Raw genomic sequence first — 25183 nt, forward strand, 5'->3', positions numbered from 1 at the left:
CACAATCTACCCACTCACCACTGATACCTAGCAGGCCGATAGGTCAAACCCTAAACTGACCACTGTAGGAGGGACCAAGCCAAGGGTGTCAGCCAGAATGTATGCTTTGGATCAACAACAAGTGCCTGAGCCGTCGGAAGTAGTGGAAGGTAAGTACGATCCTTGTTTTTCATCATTTGGCCAAGATTTTGATAGACCTTGGTGCAATGCATTCTTTTGTCAACCCCTACTTTTATGTGTGGAATTGACATGAAATCCGAGAGGCTACCATATGATTTAGAAATGAGAACACCTACGGGTGACCAATCTTTACTTGCTAACGAGATGTATGAAAACTGTGAAATTTGGGTCGATAAACGAAAATTGGCAGTAGACCTTATAAGTCTGGCCATTAAGGGGTATGACGTTATTATAGGGATGGATTGGTTACTTGACTAGATTGCCGAAAACAAGTGGTCAAGTTTGGTATACCGGGTGAAGCAACCCTAAAACTAGATGTGAGGGGTATTTTAGCCTCATCTGTCCTTATTTCAGGAATTAGGCCTAGAAAATTGTTAAGTAATGGGGCACAGAGGTATCTAGCCTTTCTAGTCAGTGCCCCAGGAGAAAAGGTTAAACTCAAGAATATGCCGGTGATAAATGAATATCTGGATGTAATCCTAGACGAATTGGTATCATTGCCTCCCAAGAGAGAGATCTTATCTAAGATTGATCTAGCACCTGGAACTACTCCTATCTCAAAAACCCCTTATCAGATGGCGCTCGCTGAGATTAAGGAATTGAAATTGCAGTTGCAAGACTAGTTAGAGCAAGAATTTATACATGAGAGTGAGTCGGCTTGGGATGCTCCAGTACTTTTTATTAAGAAGAAGGACAAGAGTTTGCAATTGTGCATTGAGTATCGAGGGTTGAATGTGGTGACCATTACTAATAAAATATCCTTTGCCCCACATTGACCAGTTATTTGACTAGTTACAAGGGGCTGTGGTGTTTTCTAAGTTAGATCTTAGACAAAGATATTACAATTAAGAATTAAGAAGGACGATGTGCCAAAAACTGCTTTTAACACTTGATATGGGCATTACAAGTTTACGGTGATGTCTTTTGGATTAACTAATGCCCCAACAGCATTTATGGATTTAATGCATCGGGTGTGTAAACCATATTTGGACCAATTCGTGGTGGTATTTATTGATGATATTTTGGTGTATTTAAATACTAAGGAGGAGCATGAGCGACATTTGGGGATGGTGTTGCAAACCCTAAGAGAGCATCAGTTATTTGCCAAATTTAGCAAATGCCAATTTTGGTTGGAGAAAGTGTCATTTCTAGGCCATATAATTTCAAATGACGGACTCACGGTAGATCTGACTAAAGTAGAAGTTGTTGTCAAGTGGAAGTGGCCGAAGAATCCTACTGAGGTTCGTATTTTGGTCTAGTAGAAGCTGTCTTTTGTAGGGCCCTTAACGAATTTGACAAAGAAGAAAGGAAAATATATTTGGGATGTTAAATGTGAAACCAGTTTCTAAGAACTTAAGAACCAATTGACTATAGCATTAGTGTTAGTTTTGCCAAATGAGAAGGATAGTTATACGGTGTATATAGATGTTTCGAGAGAAGCATTGGGGTGTGTCTTAATGCAAGATAGGAATGTAATTGCCTGTGCTTCTCGGAAGTTAAAATCTCATGAGCAGAATTATCCTACCCATGATTTAAAACTCGCTACCATTGTGTTTGCTTTGAAGAAATGGCAGCATTATTTGTATGGGGTGACTTTTGAAGTGTATACGGATCATAAAAGCCTTAAGTATTTATTCTCCCAAAAGGAATTAAACCTGAGGCAATGTCCGTGGATGGAGTTCTTAGAAGATTATGACTGTACCATCAATTACCATTCAGGAAAAGTCAATGTAATGGCAGATGCCTTAAGTCAAAAAGCTCAACTAGCAGGTTTGATGATGAGAGAGTGGAACCTGTTAGAAAATATTAGTAAATGGAACCCTTGTTTTGAGCCACAAAAAGTTATCTTTGGAAATATTGTGATGAAATCAACATTGTTGGATGGAATTAAGAAGGGTCAAAAGAAAGAACCAATGATACAAAAGTGGATGGAGAGAGTGAAAAAGGGAGAATTACCCAACTTTAATCTAGGTCCCGATGGAATTCTAAGGTTTCAAAACCGTATTGTTGTACCAAAGGATGAGAAATTGAAAAAGGACATTTTTTAGAATCTCATCGTTCTAGGTACACTGTGCATCTAGGTAGTAGCAAGATGTATCAAGATCTCAAAGGTCTATATTGGTGGGGCAACATGAAATCGGAGATTGCTCAATTTGTTCAAAAATATCTTACTTGTCAGCAAGTAAAGGCCGAGCTGTGACGCCCCCACTTCTCCCTAAGGCGAACCAAAGGGTATCCGCTGGACGCCTGCCCAGCTCTCGCCAGAACTCAAGACAATTCCCATTCAAGTTTAATGAAATACCAGCCATCACGATGATATAAGTAAGAAAGGGAGGTCACTCCCGTAAATGACATTCAAACTTACATCACGAGTTCCAAAATACGTCAAGTATCCAATCCTTACATCAAGTTCTCAGAATATACAATAATCCAGAGTCTAGCCAAATACATTGAAAAACCCTAATACAAAAGTACATTCGAAACGGGTTTCTTCGAGATCCATTCCAGATCCTTTCCTGTTAAGAAAAAAAAATCTACAGGGTGAGCAAAACGCTCGTGAGGCCAAGAGCACATATGCAGGCATGTTGTTCAAGTAACAATCCCTATTTACAAGTAGAGCAATAATATTGCAATAATTAACAATTCGAGCGAGAAAAGTAAACAGAAACAATTCAAGGATATAGGAGCTCTCAGGAGCTATTTTCCACTTGCACGATCACGAACCTCCACTAATTGACACTCCATCAACCTGGTAGGTTTAGTCCGAAGAACTTCACTTATCATGTTCCCTTTCACCTTACATACCCTTGTATCGGGCCCGCCTATCTTTTGTTTGAGGCGATACTACTCGAGTATACCAAGCAAGACCTCTCAATAGGTCAAGCTTATATTTTCTCATGGTTCACCAAGGAGCCCGACGAAACCCATGCCGGCTCGAGTCCAAGGTTAGCCAGTGAGATTTGGGCGTCCCCCATGTTCATTTGTAAGTCGAGGAGATTCACTCCAGCGACGTATGCAGCCATAGCATACCATTTCATTTCATTCAATCATTTAATATCATTCAATCATTCATTTCATTTGATGAGAATATAAAGACCAAGGCCCATTCAAGCACATGGGGAATTGGAAGATTCAAGTGAAGACTAGTTGATTGCACGAATGCTTGAGTTTAGTAGGATTATTTGATTTTCCTCGTCGATTTTGGTTATTTCTCGCTTTAGAAAGTCTAGGTAATTAAGCTAGTTTAATTGCGGCCCATTTGTTAGTAAGTGAGGCCCAAAATCTTCCTTAAGTATGTAGGGTAGTTTGGTCAATTTTTGGATTAGGGTTAATGCTTGTAAGGGCTATAAATAGCCCCACTTCCTCTTTGTTTTGGGATCAGTTTTTTGACTATTAAATACAATTAGTGAGTTTTCACTTTCTCTTTGGAAAGAGAGTTGCCTTTGAATACTTGAGAATCTTCTCAAGTTATTCACCCGAACTTATCAATCGAGTATCTCCTTGATTGTGGCGTTCTACTACCTCCAATTTGGTTCGTTAATTCGAGTAGTTACGGGTTGAGATAATATCAAAATTGTTCGTGACTTCTAGGGATTAGTTGGGTCAAATTTCCGCTGCCTAAGCCATGGTGTTTTAGTTGTCTAGATCGGGGTTTCACATCAGTTGGTATCAGAGCTAGTCGACAACCACCAGGTTATATCTTTTTTTTTTTTCGTTTATTTCGAGTCATATATGTTTATCCCAATCTGTTCGTTTGTTTAGAGCCAAAAAAAAAAAAAATTTTATTACTGTTCACCGATACTGTTCATCGTTACTATTCACCAACACTGTTCATAGTTACTGTTCATCCGAATGCAAATCTGTCCATCCTTGTTGTTTGTGTTATCCAACTTGTTTACTTGGTTTTCAAATCTGAATTTTGGCAAAACTTGTTGGAATTTTGTGAATCTTGAAGAGAACTTACAATAATCTTGAGCTTCTTGAATTCTTGACCACAATCTTGAAATTTCTGAAGTTCCTGACAACTTCCTTGAACGTTCTTGAAAGATCTTGGAGTTCTTGGTTGTTATTATTTGTGGACTTCCTTGTTTTGTGTCGTGGTTGATAGTTGTAGTAAAAAAAAAAAAGACAAAAAAAAAAGAAGAAAGAAAAGAGGAATTGGTTGGCAAGAGAAAAAAAAAAGGAAAGGAAAGAAAGGGGCAACTGAATTGTTTTGAATAGAGAACCAAATCTGATTTGTGCAATCTTTCTTGGAGTAGAATTTGGAAGTTACCAAAAGTTGTTTCAAGAAGATTACCAAAGGTTGTTTCAAGAAGGTTACCAAAAGTTGTTTCAAGAAGGTTACCAAAAGTTGTTCAAGAGGAAGAGGATTTTCAAAAGGTTTCCAAAAACTAACTTGTTTCCAAAATCAATTAGGAAACTAAGTAAAGCACTTGGATAACTCTTTGTACTCACTTGGACACTCTCTCTCCTACCTTTTTAGGAAACTTTCCTAAACTCTCTCATCCATTTTTTGGAAACTTTCCTATATTCTCTCATCCATTTTTAGAAAATTTTCCTAAACTCTCTCATCCATTTTTTTTGGAAACTTTCCTAAATTCTCTCATCCAATTTTTAGGAAACTCTCCTAAAATTCTCTCATCCATTTTTAGGACCTTTCCTATATTCTCTCATCCACTTTAGAAAACTCTCCTATATTCTCTTCCTAGATTCTAGGAACACTTTCCTACATTTTCTCCTACATTCTTGTGATTACACTTGTGGAAAGGTTGGTAACGGTTGTTGGACTTGATCAGCATTTCTCAACTACCTAACCCAACAGGTAAAGGTATTTGGTAAGTCCATTAGAGTGACATCCATATACACGAGTGCGAGTGGATACACGTAAGGGAGCGTGAAAGGCAATATCTTCGGTTTCGTTGCTAACTTTTTGCAGGTTCCCTCATACGTCATGGCGAGTATAAGACGCATAAAAGCTAGCCCACAACATTGTCTTCCTGATCCTAAGGGAGTCAAAGAAGTGGCATTACGTGGTGTAGATGAGCAATTGGACCTCGTCAAATCTCAGTTGCTTGGTTGGTTTTATACTCGTTGCTGTGTCAAAGATAAAATTTGTAGCTTGGCCATTGATGGTAGTTGTGAAGTCAATCTTGCAAGTGCTATCATGGTTGAGAAATTAAATCTTCCAACCATTGATCATCTTCAACCGTACAAGTTGACGAGCACTCATGGGGATGTTTGGGTTACTAAGCACACACTTGTACCTATTCAAATCGGCAAATATGTGGATGAGGTGTTGTGTGATGTAGTCCCAATTCAAGTGACACATGTGTTGTTAGGCAAAGCATGGATGTCGAGGCGAGAAGTTAAAATTGATGGACATACTAATAAGTATTCCTTCTTATTTAATAGTCGTCGTCTTGCACTTGTATCACTTACTTATGACCAACTTTGTATTGATCTAGCATGCATGAAAAGTGAGCTTGAGCGTTATAGAATGGAGAAAAAGCTAGATGAGGGAATTGTGCCTGCAGAGGTAAAACCCGAGGAAGTTGAAAGTAATGAGATAAAAGGGTCAGCTGTTGAACTAGAAAAAGAGATGGAAAAATCTAATGAGATGGGTGGTAAAAAGGAAGAAAGAAGAGAAAGTGGACTGATCTTGAGCAACCCGGTGAAGGCCTATTATTTTCTTAACAAACTTATCTTTGCTTTGTTTAGTGTTTCTTCTTTTATACAGATCAAGCAAAGGCAAGTTGAGCTGATCTTGGTGTGTTCCATTCCAAAATCAATTGTAGACGTTGCAAGCCTCCATGGAGTTGGTACTCCAAGAGTTAAACCCCCTTGGTATCCATTCATGGAACAATGTCAACTCAAATCAGTCCACATCAAAGGGGAGTTGATTCGAGCTCATCTTGAAGGGAACACTCCATATTTTAGGGATGGTTGTGTACCAAGGGTTCGTTTAAAGAACAAGTACCTCAATGACCATTATGATTTTCGTCTTGCTCTTAGTCCACATGCAGCTCCAACATCACCAAATCCGCCTTGGTGCCTTGCAAGTGTGTTCGAGCCGGAGTTCGATTTCACGGGATACACTTCATACCACTTTGAGGACCCTTACCTCATGACCACAAACAATAAAGTTGAGCATACATTGAAGATGGTTTGTGAGATTCAAGGTTCGACGAGGGTTATTTTCCAACTTAGCACATGGGCTTTGCATTGGATGCCATCTGTAGCCATCATAACAAGATTGAGTCGAAGGCATGTAACTCGTCTTGTCACCATTCGTGCTTCAGTTTGTGGGCAAATTGCTTTTAAGAGGAGGGGAAAACTGATGTGAAACCCCGATCTAGACAACCAAAACACCATGGCTTAGGCAGCGGAAATTTGACCCAACTAATCCCTAGAAGTCACGAACAATTTTGATATTATCTCAACCCGTAACTACTCGAATTAACGAACCAAATTAGAGGTAGTAGAATGCCACAATCAATGAGATACTCGATTGATAAGTTCGGGTGAATAACTTGAGAAGATTCTCAAGTATTCAAAGGCAACTCTCTTGCCAAAGAGAAAGTGAAAACTCACTAATTGTATTTAATAGTCAAAAAATTGATCCCAAAACAAAGAGGAAGTGGGGCTATTTGTAGCCTTTACAAGCATTAACTGTGACAGCCCCACCTCCCCCTAAGGCGAACCAGAGGGTTCGGCGGGCCGCCTCCCCAGCTCTCGCCGGGACTCAGTCGTTCACTACATTCCTCAAACAGATTACAAGATAAGACTCAAATATTACATCAAATTCTCCAATAATTACATGTCAAAAGCAAAGCGGAAATAATTCTCAACTATACATAAAATGATATCCAAATCCAAATTGTACAAAACATAGGCCATCCAGTCACGTGCACAAGTACTACAAGTCCTTCCTTCGCCTTGAGCCCTGTGGAGGGGAATAAAATATTTTTGGGGTGAGTTAGAAGCTCAGCGAGTAACCAGTAAAATCATTAAACAAATATATTTCACAATGTTGCATTTCGATCATTTCGATGATGTCATGATTCAGAGATCAAATGTTCGTTTAGTGCTCTCGTGAGCCAGGGAAATCATAGCACTTGAACACCCAACGCTCAAATAGATCATTTAACATTAACATTAACATTAAGAGGGAGCCCCTTCTTGAGCTCCAGATAAACATGAACATGAACCATAAACAGAGTGGAGACGTTGGTGTCCAGCACAAGACTTTCCCAGAACTCATTGAAGCCAAATCATGTCATGAACTCACATGCAAGCACGCATGATATGCAATCAAGTACATAATGCAAGAAACATTTCACAAGTACTTTGGAAATAGTTTAGGGTCACTCACCTCCACGGCTCAGAAATCATCCAGCATATAACATTACCTTGCTCAAATCCAAGTCTTAGATCACAAACTCAATGCAAACAAGTTCCTTCAAAGTTCGGACAGCACTTCCCCTGAATTTGTTAACTTTTCCAACCATCATGGCTTCATTATTTCCTCAGCCAGTCCCAAAGGTACACACACAACAACAAGTTCATCCAATAGCCATTCAGCAAGCTCCAAGTAGTACTAGTACAAGTCAAGCTAGGGAAAAGTCCGGAAGTGAAAGTTAAGCTCAAAACCAGAAAAAACAGTTTTGACGTCATTTTGTGGTAATGGTACCAAAGGTGCTACGATTGTCGGATGAAGGTGCAAGACCCACCGTTTCGAAGCTAAGAGACAGGGCTACAATATTACAGAAGGTCACTCGACCCAGTTTCGAGTGTAACCAGGTCAAAAATGCAAGATACCATAACAGAATCACAAAAACAGATTCACAGAACGTATTCTAGCGGAAACATCATAAATCAGGCTATTCAAGTCCAAATCCAGAAATTCCAAAACCAGCTGAAAGATAAGAAACAGGGATACATTTCATCAGAAGGACTCAACAACCAATTCGGAAGCATTCTTAACCAAAATAACCAATTACAGAAGCAATTCTCCAATTCGGGTAAAACCAGAACAGCAAGGGTAATTTCAACTTATCTCATTCTACACTACTCCGATTGACCTGAAATTTTGTAGGTACCTCCAAAATGTCATTCCCTATAACTTTAATTTTTTAAGATAAGGCCAATTCGGCCTATAACTAGGAGCTAAAAATTCGGACAGAATGTTCCTTCACAAAACCTAATTTTCTGAAATTTCTTTCAAAACAGAAATTGATTGTAATTAATCACTTTTTCCACCTCCTAGAGTCATTAAACATCATTTCCAATCATCATACATGACCCCATAATCATATCCATATGAAAACAGAAAAATCCCCAAAAATTATAAAACTTCACGAATTCAACCAAAATCAAGATATAATCCATAAAAGTGCATCTTATACCACCACCAATCATGAATTGAACATCAATTAAGGGAGGAGAGTGGTTCTTCACAACTCACCTTAGCCATACAAGAGATAGAGCAACAAATCATCTTAGCTTTCCAAACAACTCCACAAAACACCTCAAGACCACTTAGCAAAGAGATTTTATGGAATGATTTGGAGTTTTATTGGTTGGATTTGAAGATTGAGCAAGAAATAGAAGGAAGAAATTGAGAGCTTTTCTTTCTTTCTTGAGCAAGAACATTCGGCCAAGAAGCTTGCAAAATGAAGCTTATTTTGATCAATTTTTTTGTATTTATTTGGTAAAGGTAAAGGTAAAGTCAAATGGTCAAAGTCCAAGATTAAATCACAAGGTGACACTTGTCACCTTTTTGGTTTAAAACTTATCTTTTTGTCTCTCCAATACAAATATCTTAACACGTTGTAAAATAATATCACTTAATACAAAAATCCAACAAGTTGTCAAAAATATATTGCGTTTACCGCACTTGCAGGTCCCACGTTCAAAATACGCTCTTAATTTCTCAAAAACTAACTGATACTAGAAAAATCATTTTAAAACTATCTTTGCTCATAAACTTTATCTGGGGAAATTTTCTAATAAATAAAATGTAGAAAAGGCGGGCGATTAAATAAAATAACCCTAGAAAATTAGAAAATTTTTCGGGTTCTCACACTCGTACTTTTCAGGGCGTCACATTAACCCTAATCCAAAAATTGACCAAACTACCCTACATACTTAAGGAAGATTTTGGGTCTCACTTACTAACAAATGGGCCACAATTAAACTAGCTTAATTACCTAGACTTTCTAAAGCGAGAAATAACCAAAATCAACGAGGAAAATCAAATAATCCTACTAAACTCAAGCATTCGTGCAATCAACTAGTCTTCACTTGAATCTTCCAATTCCCCATGTGCTTGAATGGGCCTTGGTCTTTATATTCTCATCATCATTGAATACATTTCATTCGATTCATTTCAAATGAGAACGAGTGCGGTAAAGTACACACTCGACTCCATTTTCAAAATCTCCAATCATTTATAACAGTTAAGCATGTATCAAGTACTCATACACTTGACACCCACCGAGTGATTCAAGTAGCAAGTACAAGCGATTGATTAGGCGTCTCCCATGAGATCCTCTTGGAGGTCCTCTTGAGTGCCTGAGCAATTAATAATGAACTATCACTTATAAACCCCAATTATCAAGGAAGATTGTACACTTGTACAAACTAAGAAAATTTCATGAAAATGAGCCTTAATTACTCGTAAATCGAGACTCAAAAAAATGGGATTTTAAAACACAAGCAAAATCTGATTTTTTTTCATCTTTGAAATCAAGTATACAATGGTCTAGCAATATCAAAGGAGATAGAGAGTTCGAAACCCTCAATTTCCTTTAAGTTTGGAAATTTCAGATTTGTCGAGCAATCTTTGAAAAATCGTATCTCACTCTCTACAAGTCCAAAATTAGAAAACTTGGTACTGTTGAAAACTTCTTCCAAAGTACTAAAAGTTCCTATAATACACTTTTCCATGATTCCAAATGAAAGATATTCAAAATTTAGCTCAAAGTGGCTGTTTTGGAATGCCAAGACAGATTTGGGTTGATTTTCGGCAAAGTTTGGAAATTCGGCAAAATTCACACAATATGAACTAGCCTCTGAAATTTGGAACTCAATTAGATTTACAATAAAAGTTTTCAACACAAGAAGTGGAACAAGAATTGGAGTTTTGGGCACCAAGATATGGTAGCTCAAAGTTGCTGCAAAAGTGAAACTGTTAAGCAAATTCCAGGTTTAAATCATGTACTTCGGGATTTTGTTTGAGCTTCGAAATGGACTCGGAATGGCACCAAATTTGGTATGAAAAATACGTGCGGGAAGTCGGTTAAAAAAATCATTAAAGCTCCAAGAACTTCCAAGACAAAACTGCCTTGTTGTTCCGTTTTCCGTTTTCAAAATGTTTGGCCAACAAAATGCCTCAAACACTGTCCATTTGTGTAGAAAATGTCTAAGAAACATCCAAGATATATTTTCCAGGTGATCAACACCAAGAATTTCAAAATAACAAGTCCCAATCAAGATTTAGGCATTTACTAGTCAAAAAAGAGGGTTTTCAACCACTAAATCAGTTTTGAACTTCGGCCACAACTCACTCAATTCAACTTGTAATTGAGCATGGTTGGTGGTGTTGGAAACTACATTCATAAGGCTAAAAGTTCACAGAAGGAATCGTTTTAAAAATCTGTCCACAACTAACCCATATTCGAGCATCTATTTGCAGCTCATGACCTGCACTCCAGTGAATCAGCGAAACAGGGCAGTCATGTTCAAATGATTGGTATGGGTCACTCAGGTGGAATCAGGGCATGTATTTTATACCATTGGAAAAATGGAATTGTCTAGTTTCTAATGCCTCTGACGGCACTCGATTTCGACATCGGAGTAAAACGTTATGACCGAAACAAAAAACACTGGCAGAGTAATACAGGACTCATTTCCAGCTTTGACAAATTTTTGAAAACTCAACATTTAATCATCCAAATCACATAATTTTTTGTAGAAACCTTCCACACAACCCACACAACATGTATATATCATAAAAAAGTCAATTTAACCACAAAAAAAATGCACTAAGGGTCACGGCAATAACAAGGGCAGATTTGTCACTTTTGCTCAACTCTCTCCTTTTGAGTTTTCCTTCACAACCCAATGTATTTCCACTAGATTAAGCACTAATCCAACATAAATAGCATCATATATCATCAAATCAGTCCACCAAGCCATTGTGGGATTTCATAGAGCCCACACACCAAATTTCCAACATAAATAAAGCTACCCACATGAATATATGAGCTTATAAGTGCAATATAACTTCCATAAGTCAAGATTTGAGAGGTTGATCATCACTTACTTTCTTAGATGATCAAGGCAGAAATTTCGGTCCTTTTAGCTCAAGAAAAACCGTGAGAGCAAGCCTCTTTTCCTAGCTTGAGGTGATCTCCAAGTGGTTAGCAAAGTGTATGTGAATTTTGAGGTGATTTGGTGAAGATTTGAAGCAAGGATTGATGAAGGAAAATGAAGAACTTTGGTTGTTTTCTCCTTGGATGGCCAGCTGTCTTAGAGCAAGAGAGAGAGAGAGGTTTTGGCTGCAAATGAAGCTTTCGAGAGAAGCTAAAATGTGTGGCTCTAAATTGGTTCAAAAGTCAACTCTTTCTCCCGCACGTACGCGCGCGTTTCGTGCTTGATTCCTCTCGAATTTGTTTCACTTGTGCACTAAACCTCTAATGCACTTGTATTCCTACTATGATTATTCACTCTTAATGGTCTAAAAATAAAGGTCTAAAGTCCCTCAATTAAATCGCGCGTGTAAAAACGCGTACTTCCAATTTGTGCGCAGTAGAGTGGAATTTTCACGAAATTCTTATAACGATAGTATCACTAACTAATACTTGAGTACTTAAACATAAAAATACCTATTTTAAAACTAGTGTATAAGTCTCCGATTTTTCAAGCTCATAGTATTCTCAAATCGGTTATTGTCTCCAAACGCGTATTCCCTATTCTCACTTAACGAGCTTCCAAAAATTAAATTTTGAAACGAGTCACTTTAAAAATACATGTGAGCTATTATTCTATGTAATTGAGTAATAAAAGGTCAAAATAAAATATTCTGAGTAAATAGCCAAATAAATAACTAAATAAGCTAGAAATAGGAAATTTAAATAAGTAAATTTTGCGAGTCCTCACATCCTCTCCCTCTTAAGAGAATTTCGTCCTCGAAATTTACTTTGATTCACGAACAGGTCTGGATACTTTCCTCGAATTGCTTCTTCAATTTCCCAGGTTGCTTCCTCTAGTCCGTGGTTCCTCCAAAGAACTTTTACCAATGGTATCCGTTTATTCCTCAATTCTTTCACCTTCCTATCCAGAAGTTTTACCGGTTTCTCCTCGTAGGTCAAAGTCTCATCAATCTCTTTACTTTCCGGTTGTAAAATATGTGAAGGGTCTGGATGATACTTCTTAAGCATGGACACGTGGAAAACATTATGGATCCGAGACAGACTCGGTTGCAATTCCAACTTATACGCTACCTTTCCCACGTGTTGGATAACCTTGTAAGGTCCTACAAATCTCAGTTGTAACTTCTTTCCCTTCCCAGACATTAAACTTGCTTTCAGAGGTGTAATTTTAAGAAATACTAGATTCCCAATCACAAATTCTAAATCTTTTCTTCAGTTATCTGCGTAACTCTTTTGACGACTTTGTGCGGTCTGAATCCTCTGGCATACCAATTTCACCTTTTCATTGGCCTCCTCGATCCAAGGCACTGTAGTTGGGTCTAAGATCTTTCGTTCACCTATTTCATCCCAACAAATCGGAGACTTACACTTTCAACCATAAAGTGCTTCATATGGAGCCATTTGAATAGAAGAGTGGAAGCTATTGTTATAGGCAAATTCCACCAAAGTTAAATACTTACTCCAACTCTCCTCAAAATCCAACACACATATCCTCAAGGGTTTGAATCGTCCTCTCAGACTGTCCATCGGTCTGGGGGTGGTAAGTAGTACTAAAATTCAATTTAGTCCGCAACACTTCCTGCATCTTTTGCCAAAATCTCGAAACAAATCTCGGGTCTCTATCGGACACGATACTCACAGGTATTCCATGTAACCTGATAATTTCATCCAAGTACAACTTAGCTAACTTCTCCAATGGGTATTTCATATTAATGGGCAGAAAATGAGCCGATTTGGTCAATCTATCCATTATCACCCAAATAGCATCATGGCCTCTTTGTGTCCTTGATAACCCTGATACAAAATCCATAATGATATTTTCCTATTTCCACTCGGGTATCTCCAAAGGTTGTAAAAGTCCCGATGGTTTCTGATGTTCGGCTTTTACTTGTTGACAAGTCAAACAAGTCTGGACAAATTGAGCAATTTTCTTCTTCATGCTCTCCCACTAATACAGAGTCTTCAAGTCTTGGTACATTTTATTCCCTCCAGGTTGTACCGTAAACTTCGATCGGTGTGCCTATTCTAAAATTTTCTTTTTAAGCCCTCATCTTTTGGCACTACTATCCGATTTCGAAACTTCAAAATACCATTTGATCCCAAGTTAAAATCTGACTTCTCTCCCTTTTGGACTTTCTCCACCCACTTTTGCACTTCAGGGTCCTTTTCCTGAGTCTCTTTAATACGTTCCAACAAAGTGGAATTCACTACAATATTTCCAAGAATTACTTTCCTCGGCTCAAGTCTAGGGTTCCAATAACTAACTTCCTCTAACAAGTGTAATTCCTTAATCATCAATCCGGCCACTTGCACTTGACGACTTAGAGCATCGGCCACTACATTGGCTTTTCCTGGATGGTACTTTATCATGCAATCATAGTCTTCTAAAAATTCCATCCATCTACGTTGCCTCAGATTCAGCTCCTTTTGAGAAAATAAATACTTAAGACTTTTGTGGTCAGTAAAAACCTCAAACGTCACACCATACAGATAATGTCTCCATTTCTTCAAAGCAAACACCACAGCCGCTAACTCCAAATCATGAGTCGGTAATTTCCTTCATGTGGTTTCAACTTCCTAGATGCATATGCTATCACTCTACTATTTTGCATTAAAACACATCCTAATCCTTCCTTAGAAGCATCTGTGTAGACCACAAAACTATCCTTTCCATTTGGTAAAGCTAACACAGGCGCTCTTGTCAAACATATTTTAAACTCTTGGAAACTCTCATCACACTTGGAACTCCAAACAAACTTCCCACTTTTCATGGTCAACTCAGTCATGGGTCCAGCAATCCTAGAAAAATCCTGGATAAATCTCCGATAATACCCTGCTAGTCCTATAAAACTTCGAACCTCTGTAGGGTTTTCCGGTCGTTTCCACTTTGAAACAGTTTCAACTTTACTTGGATCTACTTTAATCTCATCCTTAGAAATTATGTGTCCCAAGAAAGTCACTTCTTTTAACCAAAACTCACACTTGCTAAACTTAGCATATAATTGGTGTTCCCCCAAAGTTTGTAAAATAATTCTCAAATGCTTCTCGTGATCTTTCACATTCTTAGACTACACCAAAATATCATCAATAAAGACCACCACAAATGAGTCTAGATAAGGCTTAAAAACCCTATGCATTAAATCCATGAAAGCAGCAGGTGCATTGGTCAATCCAAATGACATTACTACAAACTCAAAGTGTCCATACCTCGAGTTAAAAGCAGTCTTGGGTATATCTTTCTCCAAAATCCTCAATTGATAATAACCCTGTCTCAAATCCAACTTCGAGAATACTACCGCCCCTTGCAATTGGTCAAACAATTCATCGATGTGGGGCAATGGGTACTTATTCTTGATAGTGACATCATTCAAGTCTCGGTAATCTATACATAACCTTAAACTCCCATCTTTCTTTTTAACAAATAAGACCGGGGCTCCCCACGGTGAATCACTCTCCTTTATAAAACCCCGTTCCAATAAGTCTTGCAATTGCAGCTTCAATTCCTTCAATTCAGCCGGAGCCATTCTATATGGTGTCTTAGAGATAGGTGCTACTCCCGGAGTAACATCAATCTTGAAAGCTATATCCCGTTCCGGGGGTAAAGACTCTAACTCTTCAGGAAAAATATCTGGGTAATCTTTCACTACAGGCATGTCTTCCAGATTCACTTTATCACTAGAGATGTTGATTAGAAAAGCCAAATATCCCTGAGCTCCTTTACTAAATATTTTACTATCTCGAATCCCCGAAATAAGTGCAAACGAGGTTAATCTACCTTTTACATCCAATTTCAGAGTTGCCTCTCCCATAATGCACAATTCTACTATCTTTGTTTCCAATTCAATTGGACATTGTAACGGGCTAACCAGTTCATTCCTAGGATCACATGTGACAGCCCCACCTTCCCCTAGGGCGTACCAAAGGGGTTAGCGGACTGTCTGCCCAGCTCTCGCCAGGACTACTAAGATAGTCGTATATAATCTAAAATGTTTCGAAAAATATTAGCGCGCTCAAGAGATTTAAAACCCGTAAAATGGGAAACGAAAATTGAAATCGCAAATGAATAGTGACCGCCACGTCACTATCCAACCAAAATCCAATCAAATGTAGGTGTCACCATTCACCTCAGAGAAACATTGCCAAACCAAATAGGATACATGAACAGGGTTTAACAGTGTTATACACATACGTTTGTAATTGACAAATCAAAAGGAAGATATTTAGATCAAAGTACATTTTGGGTTTTTCCAACCATCGAGGAGCTTTACAAAAGAATATATTCAAACTATATTCAAACTAGCTCAACTCGTGCTTCAAAACAATATAGTCCCCCAACAGTTATTCATATCCCTGTAAGGAAAACAAAGTAACGAGGGTGAGCTTAAACTCGTGAGGTACCAACAAGACACATCAGTAAACACCTTTTATCACATAATGATCCCAAAGCTCATAAACAAAACAAGTCAATAAAAGGATACAATTGGCTCTCAAGAGCCACTTTCCACTTGCTGCACTTGATCTCCAACCCGTTGACACTCCGTCAACCTTTGAAGAGAAGAGCATCCCGTAGATCCCCACTTTACTCCGTATCCCTTCCACCGATCACCCCCTTACCGGGCCCGAACACCTCACAGTAACAGAGAGGGTACCACTCGACTGCAGTGAACCCAAGGTCCCTTATCGATTCGCCCAAGCCCTTGCCGGCTCGATCAATTAAAGACCAATGGGGTATGAGCTCAGATAGCACAGTTAAGTTGTCGGGTAAAGCCCTCAGCCATGTCAAATCACACATGTAGACAATTTCACATTTGACAGTAACAGTAATACAGATAAGAGATCGAGAGCGATAAAGTACACTCTCGTCTCATTCAAGCCATTCAAGTTCACATAACAATGATACACAATCATTTAAGCATTAGACCATACAATGGTACACTCACCAAGGTAAGTAAGCAAATTCACAAGTTAGCTTCAGGCGTAGGCGTCGGATCACGGGCACGACCTATACAACAAGAATATCCCAATTAAGACTCAAATACGAGTCAAAGAAAATCCACACACTACCAAAAATAAGGCCCAATAGAATGTATAAGTGCATAACCAAGCTAGGGAGAGTCCGGAAATGAAGTTTATGCCCTAAAACCAAAAGACAGTTTTGACGTCATTTAGCGGAACGGGTACAGCTGGAGCTACACTTATCGGATTGGGGTACAATTTATACCGTTTCGAAGCTAAGACAGAGGGCTACAACTTTGATGAAGGTTACTCGGTCCAGTTTACAATGTATCTAGGACAACTTTACCAAAACAACTCCAGATTTTCTAGTTCGAAGTTTACTGTGAAATTCATCTCGCAGTCCTGATTCATTCAATCATATCTCAGCACATACGACTCCAATTCACGTGATTTCAAAGCCATCTGAAAGATAAGATACAAGGCTATAATTCTTAAGAAGACATCAACAACCAAATCAATAGTATTCCCGGTCAAACTAACCAATTACAGAAGCTAATTACCAGTTTCAGACAGAAACAGGGCAGCAGGGGTATTTCGGTCTTTTCACATGTTACATAGCTTCGATTGAGCTGAAATTTTGTAGATAACTATAAAATATCATTCTCTACAACTTTCATGTTTTAACCTAAGGCTAATTCGGCCTCTAACCTAGCCGAATAGAACCGGACAGAACAGGGTCATTTGGGAAACCCTAAAACTGAAAATCCCTCTAAAACCTTGAAATTTTCACAATAAACCACAATAAGCATATAGAGGCTCGAAATTCCTTCATATAAGACTATCAATCCATAGCCAACCACAAGATACTATATAAAACAGAAAATTCCTCAATAAATAGGAAAATTTGAACAACTCAACCATAAGTCACAAAATAATCCACAAAATGACATGCTCTACCACTAGAAATCCTTAATTGATCATTAGTAACATGAGAGGGAAGATATTTAACAACTTGTGATAGCCCCACCTTCCCCTAAGGCGAACCAAAGGGGTTAGCGAACTGCCTGCCCAGCTCTCGCTAGGACTAACGGTTCGGTATAGAACGAGCTAATACATTCCGGAGCTTACCAACGCGGGTAAACAAATCAAAATGTTAAAATAAAAAAAAATGAAACCGAAGTCGGCTATGAATAGTAACCGACCCGTCAGAACCCAACCAAATATCAAGCAAACATTCACATCTTGAAACTTAGCATTTACAAGCCAAAGTGGCATACAAAAGTATTCAAAAATGGATACATGTCTGGTTTGCCAAATCAAAAGGAAAACGGTCCCAAAAGTACATTTAGGGTTTCAATACATGAGCTATACAAAAGATATGTTCAACTAGCTCAATTTGGCAGCCAATTGTCAAATGCAGTCCAAAAGTATTTATTTTCCTGTAAGGAAAACAAAAAGGAACAGAAAGGGGTGAGCTTGCGCTCAATGAGGTACCAGACATATAGCAGTAAAATCATGGCATTTCACATTTAACAAATCAGGTACACATGCCAGATGTAAAGTAAATGAACCAATGATTCAAATCAGAAGGATACAGGTGGCTCTCAGGAGCCAAATTCCCATTAGCATCATCGAAGCTTGATCGAAATAATAGTTGACACTCCGTCAACGCTAAAGGAGTAACCAATACCGTAGACTCCACTTTCTTCGATTCCTTCCACCTCACACACCCCACCGGGCCCGAAATCCAATCAGATCAGAAATGGTAATACTCGAGTATACCCGGAATCAAGGGTCTCAATACCCAAAGATCCCAAAACAGACTACCGTGGTTCGTTATCTAATTGACCAGGCCTTTGCCGGCCCGACTCGAGTAACTGGCCACAGGTGTTGACCTCAAAGATCACAGAAAGGTCGTTGGACACAAGCTTCCAAATGACGTCAGAACAGATACAGATCCAGATACAGATAACAGATACAGATACAGATACAGATAGAAGATTCAGATACGCATTCAAAATTGGCATATGAACAGACCGGAGAACGAGTGTGATAAAGTACACCCTCGCCTCCCTTTTATCAAAACAGTATTTGGCTCCAACAGTCATAAATCAAGTATTCAGATATTCAGATATTTCACATAACGGGTAGCAGGTAGTGGAACACTCACCGGGGTCAGTACAAATACCTCCCAAAAGAGAGCTTTAATCACCAAGAAACCCTAAGATAATCCAAAGAAAACAATTGAAGGTTCCACTTTCAAAATTGAGTATACAGAATGCACATGTGAGGCTCGACTACCAGTCGTATGCCTCGCCAAATAATGATTAAAGCAAGGGTGCAAAACATGAATTTTTGGAAACGAAAAGGTAAAATGAAGACCTAGGCTCAAACAACCCAAAAGTCCTTCGCTCAAATCACAAGTAAATCCAACTAGCCTTCAAGTAAAATTTCGGCAGCATATCCCTTGTGTTTACCTAATTTCCAGCCATCATGGCTTCATTATTTCCTCAAATCAGTCCCAACATCTCGTACAAAAATAATCTCATTCCCAAAAGCCGTTCACTAGGCTTAATGGCATTCAAGTACAAAATTTAGTTAGGAAATGACCGGATATGAAAGTCAAGCCCTAAACTATTCAAAGAAACACAATAAGACTCGATTACAAGTCATAAACCAATTCTACATACTACCAAAACAGGGTTCCCTAAGCATACACAAACAATAGAGGAAACCAGAAAAATCCGGAAATGATTTAGCTTTAGCCCTGAAAAAAACAGTTTTTGTCCTCATTTTGCGGTAATGGTGCCAAAGGCACTACGATTATCGGATGAAGGTGCAAGACCCACCGTTTCGAAGCTAAGAGATAGGGTTACAACATTACATAAGGTCACTCAACCCAGTTTCGAGTGTAACCAGGTCAAAAATGCAAGATACCATACCAGAATCACAAAAATAGATTCATAGAATGCATTCTAACGGAAACATCATAACTCAGGTTCTCCAAGTCCAAATCCAGAAATTCCAAAACCAGCTGAAAGCTAAGAAACAGGGATAAATTTCATCAGAAGGCCTCAACAACCAATTCGGAAGCAATTCCATCCAAAACAACCAATTACAGGCGCAATTCTTACATTCGGGTAAAACCAGAACAGCAATAGTAATTTCGACTTTCCTCACTCTACGCTACTCCGATTGACCTGAAATTTTATAGGCACCTCTAAAATGTCATTCCGTACAACTTTCATGTTTAAGACAAGGCCAATTCGGCCTCTATCTATGAGCTATAAATTCAGGCAGAATGCACAATCATAAACCCTAACTTTCCAAAATTTCTTTCAAAACAGAAATTGTTTGCAATTATCCACTTTTTCCACCTCATAGAGTCCTTAAATATCATTTCCAATCATCATATATAACCACACAATCATATCCATATGAAAACAGAAAAATCCCCAATAATTATAAAACTTCACCAATTCAACCCAAAATCAAGATATAATCCATAATATTGCATCTCATACTACCACTAATCATGATTTAAGCATCAATTAAGGGAGGAGGGTGGTTCTTCACAACTCACCTTAGAAACAAGAGAGAGAGAGCAACAGGTCCTCTTAGCTTTCCAAATAACTCCACAAATCAACTCACTAACACTAATTGAAGAGGTTTTATGGAAGGAATTCAAGATGAAACGGTTAGTTTGTGAGATTGGGCAAGATTGGAGCAAGAAACTTGGAAGCTTTTCTTTCTTTTCTTGTAGGAAGAGGTTCGGCCAAGAGGAAGACAAAAATGAGGAATTTTTTGGTGAATTTTTGATTTATTTGGTCAATGGTAAGAAAATGAATAGTGGTCTTACAAGTTCCTCCAATCAAATGGTGACACTTGTCACTTATTTAATGCAAGTCTATCACTTTGTTCCCTCTCACATCAATCCAAATAGCTTCCTTTAATTATCTCTTAACACCCGGTAAATTAAACCCAGTATCCGAAACTTAACCTAGTTGGCCGAATTTTTTCGAACTTTTCGCACTAGTGGGTCCCACGTCCGGTATACGCTCTTAATTTCTCAAAAACTATTCGATACTAGAAAAATCATCTAAAAACTATATTTACTCATAAAAATTATCTAGAAAAATTTCCGGATACAGAAAGTGCAGAAAACAAGCCATTGAAGATAAGAAAACCTAGAAAGATAATAAAACCTAGAAAATGAAAAAGTTACGGGTTCTCACACTCTCTCCCCCTTAAAGAAATTTCGCCCTCGAAATTTTCTTATCAACGGAATCTATCAAAATCTATGGTACCCAACGGACCATACCTTCTATGTCCTCAGACGAGTCAGGATCCTGATGGTGTTCTAAAGAATACACCTGGGCCGGTGCCTTGGATCCAGTCCCTTCCTTTTCCGACAGTCCAGGGTTAGTCTTAGTTGGTTGCGGGGTCCCTTTTCCTTTTCGCAATCGAATTGGGCAGTCAGCAATCCGATGATCGGCACTTCCGCAGCGCAGACATTTTCCCTCTTTCTTCCAACAATTTGCCTCCGTATGATTTGGCCCTCCGCAATATCCACAGGGACCACGAGTAACAGAGACCGGTCCTCCCTGAGGGACATCACGCGACACCCCTGGTTGTCGTACTCCTCCGTTTCCCTTTCCCATCTTAGGGGGCGTACTTGTACCTTCTTGCTCAGAGCTACTCCCAGGAAAGCCCCTTTTCTTGGCTTGAAAGTTTTTCACCTGTAGCCTAGCATTTTCTACTCGTTGCGCCTTCTCTACGGCCTCGCTAAAAGCATTAATCTGGGCCACCGCGAGGTCCTTCTGAATTTCTACGTTCAAACCCTGGATAAAACCCCTTATTCGGTCATGATCAGTTCAGGGGCAAATTTGGATAGGCGGGTGAACTGTGACGCCCCGAAAAGAATGAGTGTGAGAACCCAGAAATTTTCTAATTTTCTAGGGTTTATTTTATTTAATCGCCCGCCTTTTCTACATTTTCTTTATTAGAAAAATTCCCCAGATAAAGTTTATGAGCAAAGATAGTTTTAAAATAATTTTTCTAGTATCGGTTAGTTTTTGAGAAATTAAGAGCGTATTTTGAACGTGGGACCCGCAAGTGCGGTAAATGCATTATATTTTTGACAACTTGTTGGAATTTTGTATTAAGTGATATTATTTTACAAAGTGTTAAGATATTTGTATTGGAGAGACAAAAAGATAAGTTTTAAACCTAAAGGTGACAAGTGTCACCATAAGATTTAGTCTTGAGTTTGACTACTATTCATAACTTTACCATTTAATTAAAATTGGCCAAAAATCTCTTCATTTTGCAAGCTTCTTGGCCGAATTCTCTTGCTCAAAAAAGGGAAGAAAAGCTCTCAATTTTCTAGTCTCCAATCTTGCCCAATCTTTCAATTAAACCGATTAATCTTCCAATTACTCCATAAAACCTCTTAGTTTGGTGGAGTTGAACTTGGTTGTGGAGTTGTTTGGAAAGCTAAGGTGACTAGTTGCTCTATCTCTTGTATTGCTAAGGTGAGTTGTGAAGAACCCCTCTCCTTCCTCTAATGATGCTTAATTGATGATTAGTGGTGGTATAAGATGCACTTTTATGGATTATATCTTGATTTTTGGTTGAATTGGTGAAGTTTTATAATTATTGGGGATTTTTCTGTTTTCATATGGATATGATTGTGTGGTTATATATGATGATTGGAAATGATATTTAAGGACTCTATGAGGTGGAAAAAGTGGATAATTGCAAACAATTTCTGTTTTGAAAGAAATTTTGGAAAGTTAGGGTTTATGATTGTGCATTCTGCCTGAATTTATAACTCATATATAGAGGCCGAATTGTCCTTGACTTAAAACATGAAAGTTGTAGGGAATGACATTTTAGACCTGCCTACAAAATTTCAGGTCAATCGGAGTAGCGTAGAGTGAGGAAAGTCGAAATTACTATTGCTATTATGGTTTTACCCGAATGTAAGAATTGTGCCTGTAATTGGTTGTTTTGGCTGGAATTGCTTCCGAATTGGTTGTTGAGGTCTTCTGATGAAATTTATCCTTGTTTCTTAGCTTTCAGCTGGTTTTGGAATTTCTGGATTTGGACTTGGATAGCCTGATTTATGATGTTTCCGCTAGAATGCATTTTGTGAATCTGGTATGGTATCTTGCATTTTTTACCAGCTTACACTCGAAACTGGGTTGAGTGACCTTCTACAATATTGTAGCCCTGTCTCTTAGCTTCGAAACGGTGGGTCTTTCACCTTCATCCGACAATCGTAGCGCCTTTGGTACCATTACCGTAAAATGACGTCAAAACTATTTTTCTGGTTTTGAGCTTAACTTTCATTTCCGGACTTTTCGCTAGCTTGACTTGTACTAATACTACTTGGAGCTTGCTGAATGGCTATTGGATGAACTTGTTGTTGTGTGTGTACCTTTGGGTTGGAATGAGGAAATAATGAAGCCATGATGGCTGGAAAAGTTAGCAAATTCAGGGGAAGTGCTGTCCAAACTTTGAAGGGATTTGTTTGCATTGAGTTTGTGATCTAAGACTTGGATTTGAGCAAGGCAATGTTATATGCTGGATGATTTCTGAGCCGTGGAGGTGAGTGACCCTAACCTGTTTCCAAAGTTATTTTTGAAATGTTTCTTGCATTATTTACTCGACGGCATCTCATGCGTGCTTGCATGTGAATTCATGATATGATTTTGGCTTCAATGAGTTCTGGGAAAGTCTTGTGCTGGACACCAACGTATCCACCCTGTTTATGGTTCATGTTCATGTTTATCTGGAGCTAAAAAAGGGGCTCCCTCTCGCTGTTAATGTTAAATGATCTATTTGAGCGTTGGGTGTTCAAGTGCAATGATTTCACTGGCTCACGAGAGCAATAAACGTACATTTGATTTTGGAATCATGACATCATTGAAATGCATTATTGTGAAATATATTTGATGACTGCTTTTACTGGTTACTCGCTTTGCTTCTAGCTCACCCCAAAAATGTTTTATTCCCCTCCACAGGGCTCAAAGCGAAAGAAGGACTTGTTGTGCTTATTCATGTGTCTGGATGGCCTATATCTTGTACAGTTTGGATTTGGAATCATTTTATGTATAGTTGGGAATTGTTTCCGCTTCGCTTATGACATGTAATTTTTGGAGAATTTGATGTATATTGGAGATTTATATTGTAATATTTGAGGTTTATTCTTGCAATTTATTTGAGGACTTTAGTGAACGACTGAGTCCCGGCGAGAGCTGGGTAGGCGGCCCGCCGAACCCTCTGGTTCGCCTTAGGGGGAGGTGGGGCTGTCACATGAACTGGCTCTCGTATTCCGCGACAGACTGGGCCCCTTGGCGAAGTCGGATAAACTCATCTTCCTTCCGCTCCTGGACTAGAGGAGGGAAGAATTTCGCGTTGAATTCCCGCATAAAATTCACCCAAATCCTGGGCGTCTGTTCCCGTTCCCATTTTTGCTGTATGACTTTCCACCAGGAACGGGCCGCCCCTTCCAACTGGAAAACGGTGAAAGTCACCTGCCGTTCTTCGGTGTAGTGCAGGGCAGCGAAAATGTCTACCATTTTCTCGAGCCACCTTTCGGCGACATCCGGATCGGGTTCCCCAATAAATTTCGGTGGTGCGAATTTCTGGAACCTCTCAAGTGCCCTATCGTCGCTTTCGACATGATTGCCCGGGTTTCCAGGATTAGGGTTTGGGGTTTGGCCTTGTTGCTGCACCACTTGTGCGAGCAGGTTGGTCATTTGCTGCATAGCGGCAGCTATCTGCACGTTGGGGTCAACTCTCGGTTCAGAGTTAGGTCCAGAGGAGGTTTCCCCAGTGCCCCTTTCAGGCGTAGGTTGCCTATTCCCGCGCCCACGTCCCCGGCCACTACGTGTGCCTTCCATTAAATCTAAGTCGATCTAGATCACAAAATAAATATACTGTTAAAGGGCACCTAACCCTCCTTTTCGTAGTACTAAACAGGAACCAGTAAACAAGAATAATTAACTAAACAACTCCCTCGTGGAGCATGTAAACACATAACATATATACACATAACAGGATCAACAATTATACAGAATAGTCAGTCAGGTACATACAAAGTCATCCCATAAAACAAAAGGGTCCTCCAAAAGTACTATAGACAGACTAGGTCATGAGTACAAAAGAACTCACAAAAAACTTTCTTTCCCCCCCTGGGCTCTGTCCAACATCCACGAGAACAACACCATTTATATCTTAATCAAGGTTGATCACGCTTAACCACACCCGAACAGACCATATGAAGTTCCATAGAATCGCCTAAGTCCTTTCTAACCTAGGCTCTCATTGAGTTAGTAGCCGGGCACGAGAATCCCAAATAAGATAATTCACAACTCGAGCCGGCCGGTCCCAAGAGTAAATCATCCATATTAAAGATTCCTACCCGACATACATACCTAGCTTCCTCAAGTCCCATGATAATGATCCTTACTCTTATAACATGCACAGTTCATAGCTTATGCTCAAAAGAGCACTTATACCTTTCACGAAAGCAGGACCATAACACCACTTGGCCCCAAGCTCACTCCACGCAGAGACCACGCGAAGTGGCTCTGATACCACCT

Source organism: Coffea arabica, chromosome 9e (assembly GCF_036785885.1).
Source record: "Coffea arabica cultivar ET-39 chromosome 9e, Coffea Arabica ET-39 HiFi, whole genome shotgun sequence".
NCBI classification, from domain to species: Eukaryota; Viridiplantae; Streptophyta; class Magnoliopsida; order Gentianales; family Rubiaceae; genus Coffea; species Coffea arabica.